Source organism: Uranotaenia lowii, chromosome 3 (genome assembly GCF_029784155.1).
Source record: "Uranotaenia lowii strain MFRU-FL chromosome 3, ASM2978415v1, whole genome shotgun sequence".
Classification (NCBI taxonomy): domain Eukaryota; kingdom Metazoa; phylum Arthropoda; class Insecta; order Diptera; family Culicidae; genus Uranotaenia; species Uranotaenia lowii.
Genome location: NC_073693.1, coordinates 216,463,604 through 216,485,268, shown reverse-complemented (window position 1 = coordinate 216,485,268; position 21,665 = coordinate 216,463,604). Strand labels below are relative to the sequence as shown.

At 37.1% G+C, this 21,665-nt stretch overlaps 1 protein-coding gene across 2 annotated transcripts in view; it reads left to right on the top strand.

The window, feature by feature from the left end:
* The window catches only part of LOC129751498 (glucose dehydrogenase [FAD, quinone]-like), a 208,644-nt gene that overhangs the window by 41,760 nt on the left and 145,219 nt on the right, over positions 1-21,665 (top strand). Inside the window, exon 2 of one of the 2 annotated variants that reach the window (XM_055747033.1) lies at positions 12,326-12,858. The exons of the other annotated variant lie outside the window; for it this stretch is intronic. The gene's annotated coding sequence lies outside the window, so the exon portion shown is untranslated. The remainder of the gene's footprint in view (positions 1-12,325; positions 12,859-21,665) is intronic. 2 annotated transcript variants of the gene reach the window in all.

Below are 21,665 nucleotides of genomic sequence, written 5' to 3'. Positions count from 1 at the left end.
TTATTCCACGACCGGGAAATACCCACGAGTAGAGTGGCCCTCGACGCCAAGTGAGCCATTCGAGTCGGAGTAGGATGACGTCTTCGTGGGAATCATCCGAGTCGTTGCGTTAAGTCCCGTGCGTGTGTCGTGACAGGCGCGATTCTAGGATAAACTGCTCTCGAACAGGCACACGACCGGCAAGGTGGCAAATCTCGAACCCTGCAGATAAGAGGTCGGGCCTGGAGTCGTTAGAGGAGAGATCAGACCTCAAACCTTGAGGCGGAGAGGTTTGTGTGGTCAACCCAGAGTCTTTATGATAAGGGGTCGGGTTTCGAGTCGTAAGAGGAGGGATCAGGCCCCTTATCAATAAGAGAAGGGGTAAAAGTGGTCACCTCGAGTCATTACGAGGAGAGGCCAGATTTCAAGTCGTTAGAGGAGCGATCGGGCCTTGAATCGTGCAGAGGAGAGGTAAACCTCAAGTCGAGTCGTTAGAGGAGAGATCAGGCCTCAAGTCGCTGAAGAGGAGAGGTTTGTGTGGGAATCTCGAGTCATTGCGAGGAGATGTCAGCTCTCAAGTCGTTAGAGGAGAGTTCAGGCGTCGAGTCGTAAGGATAAGAGGTTTTACTGAAAGTGGTCTCTTTAATAAGTTTTGCCTTGGAGCGCACTGGCGCGAATAGACCTCCCACTATTGAAGCATAGTGTACTAAACAGTTCGAGGTGGGAACCAGGTCTGCGGCCCCAGGTGGAGTTTAGGGAGTAGGGGGTATACACGGAGTATATTATGAGTCTTCCCATTGTACCCATGGACCCAGAGTAGCAAACTGGGGGGACGCGATGGCTCGCCGTGCCTTGGAATACAATCCGTAAACCGGGATTCACGCCTGTGGTAACCAACTAAAAAAAAAAAAAAGAAAACACACACACACAGGCTACACCCAAAGAAGAGGTTACACGATTTCAATGCCGATCGGAGCTAACTATGTGCCAAAAATGCGTTTAAAAGTGCATTGTGCCAAAGATGATATGATGATATGGAAAGCTCTAGGGGAGAAGCAGGCTATATGCGCCTATGAAGGAGAATACTGATTTTATCAAACATAGATTGTTCCAGAAATTATAAGCACACTTTCAAAAAACTAAAAAAAAAGTTTATTTTTTGATTTTATTTGGCACACTGTATCAATATTTGTGTCCTACCCAACACTGTACTCTTATTTGATGAAAATCTTGAATCAGAATCCAGACTTGGCATTTTTCGCCGAATATGACTCATAAGCTTCTGCACAGTTGCATTACCCACCATTTTCACCAGTTTCGGGCAATTTTTTTTTTTTATTTTTGTCATCCGCTGGTTTTATGTATTTTCGTAGCTAAAAATGCATTTTTATGTTTCGTGTCTGAACACGAATCAATCATGTAACTCACATGATATTGCTGTTTTCTGTGGTTAAACAATCGTAGGGGAAAGGTTTCCTAAATGGGCCTATCGGGTTAAATGACCCTACTGCTGTTTGATGAAATGGCTGACTAGATAGCTTATCTGACAATGCATTTGGGGGGTGATACGCTTAGAACATAAGGCAAAAAAGAATTTTATGAATTTACAAACTCAAAAAAATTAAAAAAATCAAACATGGTTTTGATACATTTTGATGTAATATTTCGACTTTTAAAAATTATACGTAAAGAAGCTTAAAACAAAAACTCGGATGGTTTTTGTTTCTCACTCAAATGAACTTAAGAAATTTAACATATTTCAGCTTTTGTGGAGGTTTAATAATGATTATAAAGTGGAATAATAGAGTGTTTTTGTATGCCCCCATCATGTTTGTAAAATGCCTCCATCCTAAAATAACAGGTTAAATAGAATAAATAAATGATTTTTATCATTAAACCTTCAAATCTAAGCTCTGAATAACATCTTAAGAGAAAATTGAAGATCTAAAAACAGATTTGATAAAGTTTTTCTCATGGATGAACTGCCTCCATAGTATGGCAACCCTAACTTTTGTTATATTTCATAAAATTATAATAAACATAGATTTTTATAAAACTTCAGCTTTGTCGTATGGAAGTTATTGCTTTCTAGCAGTTTCCAAAAAGCAGAAATTTTGTTCAAAATATAAATAGGCGCATTTAGCCTGCACGGTTTGAGGTTCGGCATTTTAGATAACACTTACAATAAAATCGTTTTCTTGGAAACAGATGAAAATTTTAACATAAATATTACTCCTTGTATAGAAAACAGATGCCTTCACACGTGTATATAGTTTTTGTACACATATTCGATGTGATATTTGATTAAATCTGTGTTCTGCTTAATAGGCGCATATAGCCCGCTCCTCCCCTACCTACCTACTTTAAATTGAAAGCAGCGGAAGGATAATTACACATTTTAATTCTCATTATAAACTTATTATTGATAAATTGAGACTAATGATATCATTTTTAAGTTTATTTAATAATATTATAATTAAATTTAGGATAACGGTAATGAATATTATTTTGGTACCAAATTAAATTTCATAAAATTAACACACTGCCCAAATTTAACTGGAAACAGTTTCATTTCAAAAAGTGCAGATAGGCGAACGACCACCCCACAATGACATAACCAAGCAAAAAAAAATCACCATCTAGTTTGAGATCAAGTTCACGCCATCAAGACGGGCGGCCGGCGTCTAACTTTTTTTTTGTTCGGCTCGTTTACCTACTCTCTTCTCCAAGCAGTTATCGGCCCCACTGATCAACATTTCGAAGTTCAATCGGTCATCTATGCAAGAAAACCATGAACTTGAAACGCGATTCCGATCCAAGACTGGTTCCATTAATTGTTTTGGGATTTATTTCAACTCTGCAGTAAGTTTTTGTTAATCAATGACACGCTTAAAACTATCTATTATAGGTATGTGTGCATTAATTGCTTCCTGTATTGATCTATCGTGACTAGGTATCAGTTTGTTGTTTTTATTTGGTTCCATTAAAATTGGGTTGAAAAATATATTTTTTTTGTCTTAACGAAAGATTAATAGCCCTTTGCCCTTTCGTTCAGGTTCAGAAATAGGTCATCAGATAAAAATATCTTCAAAGGGCTTTAACTAGTCATTAGAAGCAAAGTGTGTACAAAGCACAGAAATATATTCTTCAGGTTCTTGAGATTTGAGCCCTTATAATGAAAAATTAAAAAGTTCGATTAACTTTTATCTCAACCGATCGATTGAAACTTATTAATAAGTAGTCCTACCTAATCAAACTCAATCACCTTGTTGAATACATTCAAAACCCTCGTGAAAAATTTCATGAAAAATAATTTAGAGTGGTTAATGGAAGTAAAACTAAGTTCTTCATAGTTTAAGAAAAATTTGAAAAAAAAACCAGCATCTCTGAAAATTAGCCACATTATAGAGGAGACTCTGCCCAATCCAACGTATTATTCAGGAAAAAATCAATCGGGGGGTCTAGAACAACTTTTTTTTAAAGACGTGCGAACAAACTACACGATAAAAATGGTCTTGTTTTTGCTAATATTGTTCCCTAAGTGTTGGCTGTGGTCTTAGATCTTGCCAACTGTTATAATGAGTTTGATAATTGAGCTACTCTAAACGTCTTCAATCATCAAATTAAATTGATAAGAGAAATTATCATCAGTAGTAGAAAATTGAGTAGGAGATTAAACTGATAAGAGCCGAAGCGGTTGAGAAGATCGAGATCGGCTCTCGGCGACTTTAGTATAGCTCTTGATACGAGACAATAAACACCAACTTTGTAATCAAACTCGTTCGGTTAATATATTTTATTGTTGGATGTAAAGTTAGAAGCCGTTTTGATTTTTTCAACCGATTTAAGAAAAAACCTACTGGTCTTAAGCGCGACAGCCTGCTTAGTTCAGCGGTGTAAAATTTGTGCGATTTGGACTAGACATTACTGAGAAAATGTCACTTAAAGCCGCTACCGTTAGTTCTACGATTCTGAACCATAGAATCTACCATCGGTAGAAAGCTGAACAAGCACGGATAGTTTTGCATGTAGAGGCAGACACACCTGTAGTTAAACCTAGCTCGGCCCACGAATAAAGGTGACAGCACTAAGAATTTTAAATTGTTTAGCTCAGATGTGTTAAGATTCCTCAAAAAATTAATAGTAACTTCACAATTTCCATAAAAATGATTTGTAATAAAAATTTTGGCAAAAATGTTAAATTTCGATGAAAGTTTGAAAATAAATACTATCTGTTTTGATAATCATTAAATGTGTGCTTTGTTTACTTGCGAAAAATCCTTTTGTATTATGAAAGAAATATGTTATTTCTATGTATTTCCATGAAAATTGTTTCTTTTGTTTATACACCTTAAAAAGTATAGCAACGTTTCTTTAAATCCTTATTTCAATATAATTCTAAATAAACAATTTGCTACCACGTAGGGCCTCGTTACAATTATGGAACCTATGAAAGTCGAGTTCAATAATCATCGTTTTTCAACTACATTGTTGCCAGTTAATTTTAATGCTAATTTTCGATAAATTTCAAATTTTCTTCATAGCTTAAGTTTTTTGCAAAAAGTTTTGATAAAAAGTTATAATTATTCAATTTAAAAAAACATTTTTTTGAAGGAATTTTAATACATCTGAACTCAAAAATGTAAAATTTGAAGTTCTTAGGACAAATTATTGACAAAACGAAGACAAAAAAACCTTTAACTTTTTAAGTTTCAAGTCAATTCAATCGTTACCCAACTTTCTTTAACTATTCGTCTTCTGTTTTCACTTGTTTGTTGAACATTACGTACTTCTACCATATGTTTTGTTTTGCTTCAACTATGCCGAAAATCATAAATTTTCAATAACCAGAGAACACAAGTTAAAGGGTACTCCTCTCATATATCGTGTGTTTCAAGTGCTTTGAAAATTCCGAAAGCAATTTTGGCGAAATTTGTTCTGTAGTGTAAAATGCTGGTTTTTTTTCTGTGGCTAGTGACTTGTCCTCGGGATTAAATTTTAAAACGCAATGCAACTCTGTTTCAAGAGACTCAATTGACTTCCAAAACCTGAGAAGATTTGGTTTTGCTTCATACCTGCAAAGAGTAATATTGTGAACTGAACTATTTATATAATTAAACCTCTTCTTTTAACTTTTATTACCATTAAAATCAAGTTTAAGCCTTAGTTTGCGTAAGTAGTTCAAAATAAGTTTCTAAGGAACAAAGTAGGATTAATTTTTTACATGGATCAAATTGCTTTCAAAACACGTTTTTTGTTCTTTCTAGCTTGAAAACTGGTTTTGAACTCTTTTACCATAGGTTTAAATATATTTTTACATTTAGGAAAAATCTTCTAATAATTTGCCTAAGATACGTCTTATGAATCGCTTTTTAGAGTGCAAAATTGTTTTTTTGTAAGAGTCTTATGAAATTCTTCAGTTTTCATAAGAACATGTTCAAAAAATATATGAAACGACATTGTGAAAATTTAGTGAACACTTTCAGGACCGTGCGAAGGAATCGTCAAGGAGGGGAGATGCAAAATTAAAATTTAACGAGAAAAAATCGCAATTATAAAAATGCACACTAAAAAAGGAAATTGATTTTTCAAAATACTTTTGACCATAACACAAGCACGTAAAAATAGTAAATTTCACTTTTATGATTCAAAATTGATCAGAATCCAAGTTTTTTTTTTTACCGGTAAGTCAGTAAATTGTTGGAAATAATGTTCCTTATTCTGAATAAGAAATTTACTTGAAAATAAATTATAAGCAGTCTTGTTTGGAAACCATATTTTTGAATTTCTAGAAAGCAATAAGAACTAAAATTTTATAATTCAACCAGAATTTATAGCTTCGGATGTATGGATTAGAGAACAGAAATAAAATACCTACATAAAGCATAACTCCAGATTAAAAAAGAAATAAAAATCTGAATCCTTATATAAGTTTTAGATCAGATCAGGAATAAACCATTATTAATTTTTAAAAGTAGAATGATAATAATTGTTAATTGATATTCACCTTTATTTACATTACTTCATAATTTGCAGTCGAATTTTTATTTGAAAATAAATAATCACGTTTTGAAATGTGAATTTCAAAGGGCAAAATGAATATGCATTTTGAACTAAAGATAATTTATTTAAAAAAGATAGTTAAAGATTGAGTTTAATTTGATAATAATAAGAAGTTATTTTATTTTGTTTAAAGAGTACCAGTGATTAAAGTCAGATATAAAATCGTAATGAGTTTTCACAGTTATCTAAATAAAAGGCCTAAAAAGTTCATTTTTAAAGATTCTCAATAATATCTTTTTATATTTACAAACAATAATCATGTTGATTTCATCATTTAAAACTTGTAGGGGAAAGTCGGGTAAAACGGTCACTTTCAATATTACGAAAATTACGATGTTTGGCGCAAATATAATGATGGGAATATGTTTGCCTAAGTGTATCAACACTTTCGATAACCTTTGTTGATTTTCAGCAAGTTGGGTCTCTTAATAGTAAACAGGACAAACAAAATCTTTGAGGATGCACCATTTGATATAACCCAGCAAACATTTTTGTGGCTATATTCTTATGCTGTTCGTTCCATATACATTATAGAATGATCGTATGAAAGTTGAAAAAACAGCATTTGCCTACACCCGAAATAATTTGCACGTAGGGGCTACGTGAAAAACTACATAATTTTTATCCACTTGATATTCACGTAGTTGCTACGAAATCAATATGTAAACGCGTCCCTATAAGAACTTGTGCTTCATGGAACGCACCTACATTTTACGTGAATTTTTAGTGAGTTCAACGCGGTATGTTTATGAAAGCCACGGAGAATATTTTTACTATCGGAAGAAAATAAGGGTGTTTTTTTTTCTTCTTATTTTTCATGATGATTAAAAAAACGAAATTTTGTTATGAATAAGCTTTATTTTTACATTTTTTGTACAATATATCACTAACACTACACTTTTCAAGCACTAAAAACACTTTTATTCTTGGACATCCTGAAAAAAATGAAAAGTATGCATTAATATACAAAGTATTATTTGAATAAAAAATATTTTACCTTGTCCGTTGTTCCGTGAATGGTGTTCCTTTGATCATCTTATTCGGAAAGTACCACCAAAGAACGAGAGATCACTATCAGTTCCAACGCCATTGCTATCCAGAGCCATTGCTATCTGAAAAATTTAAAAAAAAAACAAATTTAGCTGATTACAAATTAAGGAGATTACTATCACTTACCAAAACGACAATTCCAAAACAAATGAATATCCGATCAAATCCTCCTAACATGTTTAGATGATGAAAACAGACACAACGGCTTAAAAAAAATTCACAACAGCTTAAAAAAGTAAGCTGACGAACCACAATTTCGTTTTCTTATATGAATTTACCACCACACGCTGGAGAAAAATGCACAAAACGGATTTGAAATCATCCACTTAGACTTGACATGAAATTCATGCAACAATTATGTGGAAGTAAAGTAGCTGCTACCGGGGCGTCCTTGCTCTACTGGGGTTACTACAAAATTCACGTAGAACCGATATGATGCATCAAAATCTTAGTTTATGGGAAAAATACCGTAGAAATAATTTCTAAATTATTTTGGGTGTACCAAAGTGGAGAAATAAATTTCATTTCCTTCTAAAGCGACGAAAACTACACTAATTATGCGTTATACCGCACGTTATTCGTACCTACCGGAAGAATGCAAGAATGCCCTAGATTTTGCTCCCATAGTCTTTAAATCGTTTCCAGGGACAATATTTTCCAGTTCTCTCATTGGTCAATATTACTCAATTCCTATCTGATTTTAAGCCATCGTGCGAGCAAAATCATTTCATAATTTTTAAACATGACAGACTTTCTTTCATATCCGATTTAAACTGTCTTCATACGACATTTTATACGATCTTTTCGCTATGCAGTTGGAATTGCGATTCGCTACACCATTGTAATAGACTTTAGCTATCATTTCTGATACGATTTCATGTTTGCTGGGAATTTTCTCTACAAAGAAAATAGTCCATAACTCGCTACATTATCGGAACTTTCATTCATTTTCAACGGTGACATGTTTATTAGGTTTCTCTTTGACCACCTGGAGAAAAACCAGTGATTTTTGGTCAACGGACTTGATCAACAAACCTTTTTAAAAAAATGACGCTATGTCGGGTAAGACGGACACATAAGTGTCTCCAGGTATATCAAATTTTTCATCGGTCTGATCCTCCAAATACCTTCAAAAGACCTTAGCAAGAGCAATTGTCGGCCGAAAAGCACTTAGCGCCTCAAACAGGTAATAAAAACTGTTAAAAGTTGATATGTTGAGAAATGAAAACAATTGAACCTTCCGTAAAACAGAGGTACAAAAATTTTCCACTGATGTTGAATTACGAGCAAGTTATATTTAAAATAGTTGCCAAAAATAGTTCTTGATCTATCTCAATCAAACAATTAATTTTGAAGGATTAAAAAATTCATTGATATAGTTTAAACTTAAGTTTTAAATTTTTCGCTACTTTCACTTTTAAACAATAACACTCACATGACTTTTCCATTCACTCTAGAGAGCCGACCTCAGCTCCAATTTTATTGATTCTTTTGAGAGTTGTAGAGTCAATCATATTTATTTGGTGGATTGATCGTAAAACTAATACCCATAGTAAAAATTTATGTTTACTGCCCCTGAAGGAGGTGCAAATTCTCAATAGACGAAAATGTTGCCACCCTTGAAATCGAACCGACCAATTAGCCAGTTTGCCTAGCTTCTAGTCGGTAGATATCTCACCAATAAAGTGCACCTTACTCTTGTGAGGCGTTATTTATCTCAGAATGGAATTGTCATTGTCAGAATCGCTGAGAATTAGAATGGAGTTTTGTTTTTGTTTTAAGACGCGCAGAACTAAAGGCTGCTGATCAGTACCTGAACCAGAATCGAGATTAAAAACCCCTAATTCGACAGATGGCAAACGTGATTTTTTGAAGCAACAAGACTAACCTAGATTTTTAACAATGAACTTGAAACAGCATTTTGTCGGCTTATGACAGATACCAAGTTCATTTAGTGGCTGCGTGATTGATGGATTCAAGTCGTTGGTCTGCGGATAGTTATGGTTGTTGGCAATCACCCTACCTATAGCAGATCACCCTTCGTTGGTCACATTCGTGCAGCCGCTCTTCTGCTGCTGTGAGATATAGTTAGTTTTTATTTTTCTCCGCTTCGGGTCACAATTTTTGATAACCTTCCGGTGTGATGTGGAGTCGTTGAGCTACCGGGGGGCTTCAATGAGCGCGCGCAATATTGCACACAGCACAACTTCATGGCTTGAGGGGGGGCTCGATGATTTCTCAGAGCAGTGACCTTACAACCTGCAAGACAACTTATTAGGCTGTGAATTAGGAAATTTTCGTGCTGTGTTAATGGCCGAAATATTAAAACATCGCGATCGGTTGAATGATTTGCAAATGATGAAAGTTTGTTAATTAAATAACAAATTTGGAATGTCAAAAGTTCAATTAAGAAATCATTGGGATCAGGCAATTTGAGTGATGCGATGATGATGGATGTTGCGAAATTATTCTATAGACACGTGCAAGAAAATCAAATTAAAAATCAAATTTGATATGATATCTTCATTCTTGTGTGAAATTGGATTATTCTTTTATTCAAATTCCAAATAGTAGGGGAGATGAGGGCATAACGAGCACCCGAGGCATAATGAGAACTACGCTTTTCTACGAAAGTGCGTATTTTCTTAAATAAATTTTCATGAGGATTTGTTTCGTACTTCCTAAAGTATTAATTTTTTACAAAAAAAGGAATCTCCTTATCATCTTTACAGATATATTTAAAAAAAACTAGCTTGGTTCTCAAGTTACGAAAATATTATAATTTTTGAGCACCACGAAATAAGGTTTTATGATCTTAAAATAACCTTGATCTATAATGTACGCACTGCAACATGATGGACACATTGTTTCTCAATTTTTACCATCAAAAAATTTTTGATTTTTCACATTTATCAATTTTAAAACACGTTTTTACTTAAATTTGTGGACTAGGGGCATATAGAACACCATATTATCGAGGCATAATGAGCATTTTCTGCCGTGGAATCTAGCAGCGAATTAAAATTGATTTATAGCGCCACACCTTGACTAGTTTTCATCCGACAATTTAGCCTATTGGTAAGGTGTCGGAGAGGTAATCAAAAGACTAGAGTTAGATTTCTGTTCGAGGTGATTTTTTTCCATTCACAATTCATGATCGATTTTTTTATTGTTACATTATACGGCTAGTAGCATCATCCTCCGAACAAAGCACTTAATGTATGAGCGTGCGTGAATTGTTTGTATTCTACAAACAGACCTAGATTATTTTGTTATTGCTTTGTTTGATGAATCTACGACTCACCTGACTTCATCGAATTGAATTCGCTGCTAGATTCCCCGGCAAAAACGCACATCTTGCTCTGATAAATGGTGCTCATACTGCCTCAGGGGGGGTTCTCATTATGCCTCCACAGTGGCTGGTTTTCAGCTTTTGACAAAAATTTTTAAAATGCATTTTTAAACGTTTTCATCTAGTTTTTCACGTTTCAGCTCGTTAGGGAATAGGCTTTTCAAGTGTCTGAACACGAAACAATAATGTAACCTCCATATTATAGCTATTTTCTATGGTTAAATAACCGTTTTCCTTAAGGTGGCCATTATGCCCCCATCTCCCCTGTACCTTATAATTTAAAGTTGAATAAATAGATCGTTGATAATTTTCATATTTCTTCATACTCATACTCATACTTATACTTATACTTATACTTATACTTATACTTATACTTATACTTATACTTATACTTATACTTATACTTATACTTATACTTATACTTATACTTATACTTATACTTATACTTATACTTATACTTATACTTATACTTATACTTATACTTATACTTATACTTATACTTATACTTATACTTATACTTATACTTATACTTATACTTATACTTATACTTATACTTATACTTATACTTATACTTATACTTAAACTTATACTTATACTTATACTTATACTTATACTTATACTTATACTTATACTTATACTTATACTTATACTTATACTTATACTTATACTTATACTTATACTTATACTTATACTTATACTTATACTTATACTTATACTTATACTTATACTTATACTTATACTTATACTTATACTTATACTTATACTTATACTTATACTTATACTTATACTTATACTTATACTTATACTTATACTTTTACTTTTACTTATACTTATACTTATACTTATACTTATACTTTTACTTTTACTTATACTTATACTTATACTTATACTTATACTTATACTTATACTTATACTTATACTTATACTTATACTTATACTTATACTTATACTTATACTTATACTTATACTTATACTTATACTTATACTTATACTTATACTTATACTTATACTTATACTTATACTTATACTTATACTTATACTTATACTTATACTTATACTTATACTTATACTTATACTTATACTTATACTTATACTTATACTTATACTTATACTTATACTTATACTTATACTTATACTTATACTTATACTTATACTTATACTTATACTTATACTTATACTTATACTTATACTTATACTTATACTTATACTTATACTTATACTTATACTTATACTTATACTTATACTTATACTTATACTTATACTTATACTTATACTTATACTTATACTTATACTTATACTTATACTTATACTTATACTTATACTTATACTTATACTTATACTTATACTTATACTTATACTTATACTTATACTTATACTTATACTTATACTTATACTTATACTTATACTTATACTTATACTTATACTTATACTTATACTTATACTTATACTTATACTTATACTTATACTTATACTTATACTTATACTTATACTTATACTTATACTTATACTTATACTTATACTTATACTTATACTTATACTTATACTTATACTTATACTTATACTTATACTTATACTTATACTTATACTTATACTTATACTTATACTTATACTTATACTTATACTTATACTTATACTTATACTTATACTTATACTTATACTTATACTTATACTTATACTTATACTTATACTTATACTTATACTTATACTTATACTTATACTTATACTTATACTTATACTTATACTTATACTTATACTTATACTTATACTTATACTTATACTTATACTTATACTTATACTTATACTTATACTTATACTTATACTTATACTTATACTTTTTTTTTTTTTTTTTTTTTTTTTTTTTTTTTCTTTTTTTTTTACAAGATGGAAATTTGACTTCAAACCATAACAGCCGGGTGTTTGCTGCCGTGTGTGGGTTCGTCCCACTAAAACCACCTTGGGCTTCGTGTGCCAGATGTGCCCCTTGGTTTCACCCTATGATACTACATCAAGGGGTAGGCTGTGCTCATGCACTTATACATCTCACCCTTTTCCTCTTTCTCAATTTTTCCTCAATTTCTCCTTGATCATCGTTCTGCTTTATCCTTCTTCCTCCTTCTCCTTTTCCTCTATCGTCAACTTCAGACTGGTACGGAAGACCCCGAAACGTGTGCCGGTTAGGTAACGCTTTCATAATAACTCACGCCCGTCACAGCATCCACTATCCCGGGGACCTCGAAACGTGTGCCGGTTAGGTAACGCTTTCAAAGTAACTCGCGCCCGTCACAGCAACCACTTCCGCAGGATTTCTAACCACCAAGGCATGGCCGATTGAGAAACTACCAAGCTAGAATCCCGACACGACCACCCCGAATGGTATCTCCGCTTCCTTTTGCTGCAGGAAAGATCGTAGCTGAGTACGTGAGACCTTTTAAGTCCCACCACACGTATGAGTCCAGATTAGGGTTATACCGCGCCCTAAGATCGCGTTGCTTTTGAATTGAAGTGTCATACGAGGCCCAAGACCTTTCATTAGCTTGTCAAATTTGGTTGACTATCTCGCTCTCTCCGTTCATCATCTTTCCTGATCCTTATCAGATCGCGCATGATTTGCGAGATTTCGTCGACTATAGCACGCCATGACTGTTCGTCGCGACACATTTCACTCACTATGTTTTCAGCGTTCAAATTTTGAAGTTGTTGACGCCTTGAATTGAACCTGGGGCAGACAAAGATAGCATGTTCTGCCGATTCCTCCGTCTATACGCATTCCGGGCAATAAGGCGAGCTGATAAGCTTAAACCGATGAAGGTATTGCTTAAAGCACCCATGACCCGAAAGGAACTGCGTCAGGTAGAAGTTGACCTCTCCATACTTCCGATTTACCCAGTCTGAAAGTATCGGGATTAGCCTATGCGTCCATCTTGCGTTGTTCAATACGTCCCATTGCTCCTGCCACTTGAGCATTGACGCTGCTCGTTGAATATTACGCACTCCTCTAGCAGCTCTTGCTTTGTAACATTCCATATCCTCCGCCAGAGTTATGTCGATGGGAACCATGCCCGCGATGACAAAAGCTGCATCTGCTGATATGGTCCTGTACGCACAGGAAACTCGCATGGCTATCAACCGATGTGTGCTCCGTAATTTGGATCTGTTGCGCTCTACCTCTATCGCGGAGCTCCAGGCCGCTCCTCCGTATCGTAGTTTCGACAGTGCTACGCTCGCAAGGAGACGTCTCTTGCTACTCTTTGGACCATGGCAGTTCGGCATAATCCAGGCCAATGAATCTATGACTTTCGATGCACTTTCGCAACAGTATTTGACATGCGCACCAAAACTTAAGCGATGGTCGACCATTACTCCAAGGTATTTCAGCTGCTGTTTCGAAGATGTCGTGTGCCCTCCAACAGTAATCTCCATGTGCGGCACAACTCTTTTATTGGTCACGAGCAGAACTTCAGTTTTATGGTGAGCTATCTGAAGCTTAACTCCCTCCATCCAGATGCCAACCCTTTCTACGGACACCGTTGCAAGGTCTTCTACCTCCTCGATTGTTTCACCGGTAATCATGAGCACGATATCGTCAGCAAATCCGACTATCTGCACGCCTGCTGGTAGTTTCAGCGTTAACACCTCATTATACATGGCATTCCAAAGCACAGGACCGAGTATGGAACCCTGTGGAACACCTGCTGTTAGGGCAGTAGATCGTATCCCAGTTTCGGTTTCGTACGTCAGGATTCGATTTTCGAAGAAGCTTCCTATTATCCTGCAGAGAGTATTGGGAACAAGCATCCTGTGAAGCGCTTTGGCAATCGCTTCCCAGCTGGCATTGTTGAAGGCATTCTTAACGTCGATCGTCACGATGGCGCAGTGACGAACACCTGTTCGCTTCTTTTTATATGCGCGCTTCGCGTACTCTGTCACCATACGGATGGCGTCCACCGTAGATCTCCCTTTCCGAAAACCGAACTGTCTGTCCGACAGTCCACTTCCGCCTTCTGTGTAGATAATAAGTCTGTTTAATATTATCCTCTCCAGTAGCTTACCAAGGGTGTCCAGCAGACAAATGGGTCTGTATGATGATGGGTGCCCTGGGGGTATCCCGGGTTTCGGTAGTAGCACCAACTTCGCCGTTTTCCACGAATTGGGAAAAGATCCCTCGTCGAGACACTTTTGTAGCACCACTCTGAAGGTATCCGGAATGGTCTGTACCGCCACCTTCAGCGCTGCATTTGGGATTCCGTCCGGACCAGGGGCCTTATTCACCGCAAGTTTCTTAGCGATAGCCACGAGTTCTTCGTTCGTTACTGGCTCGATGTCGTGGGCACCCGCGTCGTACGGGGTAAGTGGCCACTGCGTCGGGCCATGCTGCGGGAAAAGATGTGCAACGATCGCTCTCAGTTTTTCCGGACACTTTTCGGTCGGCGACCTTGGGCCACCGAATCTCGCCAGTGCAACTCTATAGGCTTGGCCCCATGGGTTATCATCTACGCTCTGGCATAACGCTCTGTAGCAGTTTTCTTTGCTTGTTTTAATGGCTTGCTTAAGTGACACCCTGGCTGCTCGGTAAACGGCACCTCTCGTTTCTCTGTCGGCTTCATTTCTCGCCCGTTGAGCTCGTCGTCTTGCTTTTAGACAGCTAGTACGAAGCTCAGCTATTTCTGAAGTCCACCAGTAAGCCGGTCGTCGCCACCACTTCGGTGTATTTCTTCTGGGCATGGTCATGTCGCACACCGCTACCATCATTTTCGTCAGCTGCTCAGCATTATGGACCTGGGATGAGTCCTGCATGTATACAGCTTCGGTGCACACTTCCTTGTCGAACACTTTAGTCTTCCATCTCCGCTCGTGCACTGGCAGCTGCCTTACTGCCACCGGATTTCGGTTTCCTACGCTATAGCGTATCGCCTGGTGATCACTGTGGGTATAATCGTCACACACTCTCCAATTCATATCAGTTTTTAATGATGGACTCGCAAAGGTGATATCGATCACTGATGTTCTGTCTGGTAATCCATGCTTGCGATAGGTGCTGATGGATCCAGTGTTGCACAGCTCAACTTCCAGTCTTGCGAAGGACTCTAGTAGACTGTGGCCCCTAGGGTTGTTGCACCTACTACCCCAGTTTACTGCCCAGGCGTTGAAGTCTCCTCCTATTACAACAGGGACCTTTCCTGTCAGTTCGTGAGTGAGTTCGTCCAACATTGTGTTGAACTCCGCGATCGTCCATCTTGGTGGAGCGTAGCAGCTACAGAAAAAGATGCCGTTAATTTTGGCAATCACGAATCCGTCCCGAGAATCTACCACTATCTCCTGGATTGGAAAACGTCCCGTGGCGTAGACAGCAGCTGAGCCAGACCTGTCCGCTGCCCAATTACCGTTTCCAGACGGGATTCTGTATGGTTCTGATAAAAGCGCCACATCACACTTCTTTTCGCCTACCGTTTGCTCCAGCAGAAGCTGTGCAATCTCGCTATGGTTGAGGTTTAGCTGGGTTATTTCCAGTTTTACTGGCTTGCCTTTGCCTTTATATATACCGGACAGTCCAAGCCACCAGTTTCGTGGACATTTCCATCCTCCTGCTTGCATAGCATACATTTCGGCTGTTTTTTGCATTCTCGAGAGAAGTGTCCCTCTTCACCGCATCTTCGACAGCATCGTGACCGGTCGGGTCCGTTGCAGCTTCGGGATAGATGACCAAAATCCCAGCAGTTGAAGCAGCGTTGCATCTGCTTCGGTATCCTGGGTGCGGTTCTAAAATGCCCTATTGACCACCCTACTCTTACACTTCCTACCGTCAGTAGCGTGTTGGCCGCTGTTGGTGAGAGGCGAATCGTTGCAATCTGCATTCCACCGTACGCCTTTCTTATTTTTATAGCTACCGATTCGTTGCTCATGCCAGGTATGCTGGAGAGAGCTTTCTCGAGCTCCTCTGCAGTGGTAAACTCATCAAGGTCCTTACATTCAATGGACGCGATCTGTGATAGCGCCCGGACAGTCGCTTCATCGCCTAGGGTGCTTTCGACAAGCTCCTTGAAGTCGGCGCTTTTTACTGCCGGGTCCTTTTTTAGCTCGAAGAGCAGTTCGCCTTTTTGGGTGCGTCTTGTTTTGGTGACGCTCTCACCGAGAGCAGATAACTTTGGCTCTGCGCGCAACTTCCGGAACAAGTCCGCATACGTTGTGCTTTCTTTCGCTTCCACGATAAGCGCATCACCCCTGGATATCACCCGTTGAGGTTTGGGTTTTGGGGGTGGTTCTGGTTTCATAACGACCTTTCTTTTTACGTTCTCCTTCCTATTGCGAACCATTCGCCAGCCTCCAGCACTGCTTTCACCGTCGGCATCCTCATAATCCGTGCCCCTCCTTTTTTTGGAGGAATCGTTCACGACGGGGGAGTCGCGGTCTCTTTTTGCGGTTTTTCTTGGCTTGGACTCCTTCGAAAGTCCTTGAGAAGCAACCAATTTTGCTTCCTCCAGGTCCTTCTCTGCAGCCTCGGCCTTCCGCACCAACTCCGTTCGTTCCTTGACGGCACTCTGCAGGAGCACCATCAATTTCGGCACCCAGGTCTTGATGTGCGTGTGCACGTTGTTGGTGCTTCGCACAAACTCCTGCATCTTGTCGACCATGTCGGCTGCCTCCAAAAGGCCACACTTTTTGATGCCCCTTGGTGCACCTCTTCCTGCGATTGGGACCTGCTCCTCTTGCTGGGAACTGCTGAGGTTTTCAGTGGACCCATCCGCGACCGGGCTTCTTCCCGCTTCCTTGGCAACCTCCCTGCCAATCTCCTTTCCTAGCTCCTTTACTACTTTGCTCAGTAGAGGAGACCTAAGGAGTCCTCTCTTCGCAAAGACCTCCGTCTGAGTTCTTCTGCTTTCTCCTCCTTCGTCCGATCTAACGTCAGTTGTCTCGACGTTCTTTCTGTTTTTAGTGTTCTTTCTGTTTTTAGTGTTGTATATACTTGTATATACTTATACTTATACTTATACTTATACTTATACTTATACTTATACTTATACTTATACTTATACTTATACTTATACTTATACCGTATTTTTTTTTCACCTGGAGGCAAACTAGAGGCAACCTAGGTTCGCTCTAACTGCTGTCATCGTGCTCATTTATTGCTCGAGAGGCAACCTAGGTTCGCTCGAAAAAGGGACGGAGTCGCCCTGAGAAAAAAGTCAGTTTTGCGAGAAGTTCACCAATACTCTCAACGTTGTTGTCAAAACATTAAACAGCTGTTTTTGGCTGAAAACAAAACAGTTGAAATAATGAACGGGCAAATGATTATTGCCGCGATTTTGAACCGCTCAGCCAAGCAAAATCGTACTATCTGCAGTCCAGTGCAATCCGGACACGAAAAACGGCAATCCGGATGTGAAGAACCGAATGAAGAAATCCAGAAGGGAGAACAAAATGACAGCTGCATGTAAACATTGCGCTCGTTCTCACGCACACCTACGTATGGAATAACTCGAAACCCGAAACTTGCTTTTTTATTCTGACGGTTCCAGAGCCAAATCCGGAATCAAAAAAAAATACGCCATTATACTTATACTTATACTTATACTTATACTTATACTTAAACTTATACTTATACTTATACTTATACTTATACTTATACTTATACTTATACTTATACTTATACTTATACTTATACTTATACTTATACTTATACTTATACTTATACTTATACTTATACTTATACTTATACTTATACTTATACTTATACTTATACTTATACTTATACTTGTACTTATACTTATACTTATACTTATACTTATACTTATACTTATACTTATACTTATACTTATACTTATACTTATACTTATACTTATACTTATACTTATACTTATACTTATACTTATACTTATACTTATACTTATACTTATACTTATACTTATACTTATACTTATACTTATACTTATACTTATACTTATACTTATACTTATACTTATACTTATACTTATACTTATACTTATACTTATACTTATACTTAAACGAAACATGAATGAAAGAATTTCAAGGCTTCATTTGAAAGAATAGCTTGTTTAGGATTATTTTCAACTTTTTCGATGCATTTAGAATTTATTTCCAATCTTTGTTTACTAACTGTATCACTTCAATTCACACTATTTATAATGTTAAACATCAAATCATTAAAATATATTTCAGCTGAATTTTTCTGAACCTGAAGATCAAGTACAAGTTATTTTATCAACAATAAATTATCATAAATAAATTATTTCATAAAGTCTGCTTCATTTAATACAAAACAACAAATTCTTTTGCTCATAGTGGCGGATTTGGAAACTTTTTTCACTCACGTGTCGGGAAATTCATTACCTTTCACCATGTATTTATGTCATAACACCAAACGATAGCATTTTGTAAACAACCGCCATGGAAGCCGAACGGAGAGATCAAATTGTGCACAGTTTTCTTGAAAATCCATTGTTGTCGGCATCGAAGCTAGCTTAACAGCTTAAAATGCCCAGAAATACCGTATGGCGTGTTATCAAGCAGTACAAGGAAACATTGACGCAGCCGCAGCCGCATTCGAAGCGTCGGAGTGGAACTGTCGACCGGAAACTGCGTGGGAAAGTCATCAAGGCCGTCAAGAGGAATCCCAATCTTTCAGACCGCGATTTGGCCAATAAGTTCCAGGCCGCTCACAGTACGGTGCGACGAATTCGTCTCCGGGAAGGAATAAGGTCATTCCGAGCCAGCAAACAGCCAAATCGGACGCTGAAGCAGAACAATGTGGCCAGAATCCGTGCTCGAAAGCTGTACGACCAAGTGCTGACCAAGTTCGACGGATGTATTCTGATGGACGATGAGACCTACGTGAAGGCGGACTTTGGGCAAATCCCAGGTCAAAAATTTTATTTGGCGACGGCTCGGGGGGATGTACCTGCAAAATTTAAGTTCGTGTTTGCGGATAAATTCGCCCGCAAGTACATGATTTGGCAGGGAATATGCAGTTGTGGACAGAAAACCAAAGTCTTTCTCACTGACAAGACAGTGACATCAGAAGTCTACAAAAAAGAGTGCCTACAGAAACGGATTCTGCCGTTTATTCGTGCCCACGACCGTCCAGTAATGTTTTGGCCGGACCTCGCAAGCTGCCATTACAGCAAAACGGTTATGGAATGGTACGCAACGAACGGGGTCAGCGTAATACCGAAGGACCTCAACCCCCCAAACTGCCCCCAGTTCCGGCCGATAGAGAAATACTGGGCAATCACGAAGCGGAGGCTTAAGGCAAAGGGAAAACTTGTTAGGAACATGACTCAAATGAAGAACTGGTGGAATCAAATCGCCAAAACGGTGGACGAAAAGGGTGTGCGCCGCCTAATGTGCCGTATTACGGGAAAAGTACGAGAATTTCTTCGAAACAGCAATGAATAATTTTTTTAATTTTTTTTATGAAAGAGTAAAGAAAATGCTACATTTGTATGAAAAACAAATCATGAATTCGTTAATAAATGACTGAACTACACGCAATTGTTTGTGTTCCAATATTAAATGAAGCAGACTTTAATTAAAATCCTGCGTAAAAAATAAAATTGAAGTTTTGATTTTTCAGGGAACGCAAATTTGAAAATGAGTTAAAGATTATATTTTTTAACAGTTTTCACATCTTTTGTGTTTTGTTTTGGGCAATTTTTTATTTGAATTCTGAATCTGAACGCTGCATTTTGAACCTGAATAAAAATTTTGAATTCCTAATTTTAAATCGATTTCAGAATCTAAATTGCAAACAAAAATTCTCAATAATTATGAAAAGAACAGACCATCCTTAACCAGAGATATCCTTTTGGAATTTCGAATCGTAGATTTTTTTTATGAATTTTTGCTTCAATTTTTTATTCGTAATTCAACTATTCGTTTTTAAAGTTACAATTTTGCAAAAGAATCAAGAGTAAGATTTCAAATCCAAATATTAAAAATGGTTTGTAATTTTAAATGTTTTCTTTTAAAATTCTGCAATAATTAGTTTCGAACCTGGAAAATATCTAATTTTAGTTTCTTATGATTCGAATCAGGATTTTGTCATAACGACGAATAAAACTGAAAATCAAGAATAATAAACTAGATACAGATTCCACAATCTGATCTCAGGCAACAAATATTGATTTAGAAAAAAAAAGAACCAGAATATCAGAGCGCCGATGTGGTCTAGTGGATAGGCTGGCGCGAGTCTGGTATTGGTACGCCAGGCGTACTGGGTTCGATTCCCGGTATCGGCAAGAAAAACTTTTGGGTTCGAATCCCATAAGCACAGGTGGACAGGTAAGATGTGTTTCAATATATAACTGACTATATAATTGGAATGTTCAATCAGTTGCCAGCTGGCCAGGTATATACACGGATGCCGGAATATCTGTAAGTAAACTAGCCCACCTGATTGATTCGTTCTCCCAAAATATACCTACATCTACACACGCAATACATTCACCACAGCCATGGGGTCCGGGTATGGTGGCGCGCTGCATTGGAGATTTGTCGAACCTAATAATCTAGGAATGCATGTGAACCCATACTTTGGCAGAAACTGCGGTGAATCCGTGCACCCATGGATTACCAACATACAAACATACAGAAAAAAAGAACCAGAATATCGGAAATAATTCAAACCTAAGCTTGCCAGATACTTTTCCGTACTTATCCGAGCAGGGCAAATTCGGGCTATTCAATCTAAAAACCTTGCAGAGTTTGGGCATTCGAATTCAAAGTTTACAACCCAAAATCTTAGCAATATCCTACCAAATTTGGAAATTCTTCCATACCAAGAAGGTAAAAACTTCAAAAATTGTGTTTTTTTGTCGTAGCAGATCAGTCAGTTTATAAGGATAAAAAAAATTGGACACAAAACAGCTACACAATTGTGATTACGCAAATTGAACTTTCCTTTGATTTTGGCAATAAAATGAAAACATTCGGGCAAAGTCCGTGCATTCTGGCAACCTTGGTGAGTCTAATTTTAATTTTTTTTTGTTTCGATTATAGTCGTTTTACCATCATTGTGGCATTCGCGACTTTATCAACGTTGCAGTTGGCGGATCGTTATTGAAAAACTATCCGGTACAAATGCGTTCGATGTTTACTCTTGGGCTTGAACTCGCGGACATCGGCTCAGGAGGCAACAGACTTGCCAACTGAGCTATATCACAAGCCCTTGTCTAATTTTAATGAATATTCAATAAAGATTAAG